The sequence below is a fragment of the Cherax quadricarinatus genome, chromosome 11 (genome assembly GCF_038502225.1).
Source record: "Cherax quadricarinatus isolate ZL_2023a chromosome 11, ASM3850222v1, whole genome shotgun sequence".
In the NCBI taxonomy this organism is placed as follows: Eukaryota; Metazoa; Arthropoda; class Malacostraca; order Decapoda; family Parastacidae; genus Cherax; species Cherax quadricarinatus.
This window is the reverse complement of record NC_091302.1, coordinates 39,894,068-39,895,971: the sequence shown is the minus strand read 5'-3', so window position 1 is coordinate 39,895,971 and position 1,904 is coordinate 39,894,068. Positions and strand designations below refer to the sequence as shown.

Genomic DNA, 1,904 nt, shown 5'->3' with positions numbered 1-1,904 from the left:
TAGGTGCCTTAAGTTGAAATCCCCCAGGAGCAAGATGTTGGGTGCAGGAGCTGGAAGATTTTCCAGACAGTGGTCAATTTTTAACAGCTGTTCCTGGAATTGCTGGGATGTTGCATCCGGAGGCTTGTAGACTACCACAATGACTAGGTTTTGGTTCTCGACCTTTACTGCTAAAACTTCCACTACGTCATTTGAGGCATTAAGCAGTTCTGTGCAAACAAGTGACTCTGCAATGTACAGGCCAACCCCCCCCCCCCTTTTGCCTGTTCACTCTGTCACATCTGTATAGGTTGTAACCTGGGATCCATATTTCATTGTCCAAGTGATCCCTTATGTGGGTCTCAGTGAAAGCCGCGAACATTGCCTTTGCCTCTGCAAGCAGTCCACGGATGAAAGGTATTTTGTTGTTTGTTGCTGGCTTTAGACCCTGTATATTTGCAAAGAATGTTATCGGACTGGTGGTATTGTTGGTACTGGTGTGACGTTTTGTTTTAAATGTATTTAACCCTTGGTTACAGGGTTTCATGTCCTCTTTATGTATTGTATTTTAAATAAAATATATAAAAAATAAAAATAAAGGTAAGTGGACTAACCACTTTGGCGCAATTTATACAAGTGTGTGTTGTGTTATTCATGAATACATTAAATTTATAAGGTATGTGTACCTCCTGCCCATCAGTTGCACACAGTTATACCAGCATGGCATTGAGTTGGAAGGATGCATACTATTTGCAATTGCCTTTTTCATTTTATTAACCTAAGTACAACCGAACGTGTTCATATATAAGGAAGAACTATCAAAATTCCTCAACATTAGCAATTTATAAGGCCCAAATTAATGGGCCAAGTAAAAATTAGTTAAGACTCATTGAGTTGTTCCCCTCCACGGAAATCTTTAGTAAAAGGCGAAAGATTTATTCGTTTTGAAGGGAAACCAGAGTTAATGTTTAACCAAGTTGGTCACACCAACGACGCCACACTGAGGCAACACATCCAAACAACTCTCCATGCAAGAAAGGCATATTGGGATATTTGTTATATCATTACATATATTATTGTGGGGGATAGAAGTATGTTGAATTTTCATTTTATAAGTAACAACCATACTATCTATTCCACGGGAAAAAATTAATCATAGTGATTTTTTATTTAAGAGAGGCCTTCTACGTGAAAGTTATTATGTAAACGTTTATTATATACATACATTTGTTTTAATGAAAACTAACCCAACATGAAGATAAGATAAGATAAGATTTCTTTCGGATTTTTAACCCCGGAGGGTTAGCCACCCAGGATAACCCAAGAAAGTCAGTGCGTCATCGAGGACTGTCGAACTTATTTCCATTGGGGTCCTTAATCTTGTCCCCCAGGATGCGACCCACACCAGTCGACTAACACCCAGGTACCTATTTGCTGCTAGGTGAACAGGACAATAGGTAAGGAAACGTGTCGAAATGTTTCCACCCGCCGGGAATCGAACCCGGGCCCTCCGTGTGTGAAGCGGGGGCTTTAGCCACCAGGTCACCCAAAATTCCTCAACATTAGCAATTTATAAGGCCCAAATTAATGGGCCAAGTAAAAATTAGTTAAGACTCATTGAGTTGTTCCCCTCCACGGAAATCTTTAGTAAAAGGCGAAAGATTTATTCGTTTTGAAGGGAAACCAGAGTTAATGTTGTGACCAAGTTGGTCACACCAACGACGCCTCACTGAGGCAACACATCCAAACAACTCTCCATGGAAGAAAGGCATATTGGGATATTTGTTATATCATTACATATATTATTGGTATATATATATATATATATATATATATATATATATATATATATATATATATATATATATATATATATGTATATATATATATATATATATATATATATATATATATATATATATATA

General features: G+C 37.6%; 2 non-coding genes across 2 annotated transcripts; both read right to left on the bottom strand.

Annotated features, from left to right (window-relative positions):
- Positions 1 to 826: 826 nt before the first annotated feature.
- Positions 827 to 943, bottom strand: LOC138852590 (U5 spliceosomal RNA). The gene has a single exon (XR_011391889.1). It is a non-coding gene; the product is annotated as a U5 spliceosomal RNA (small nuclear RNA).
- Positions 944 to 1,554: 611 nt separating this feature from the next.
- On the bottom strand, positions 1,555 to 1,671 carry LOC128687752 (U5 spliceosomal RNA). The gene has a single exon (XR_008406904.1). It is a non-coding gene; the product is annotated as a U5 spliceosomal RNA (small nuclear RNA).
- Between the last annotated feature and the right edge of the window lie 233 nt (positions 1,672 to 1,904).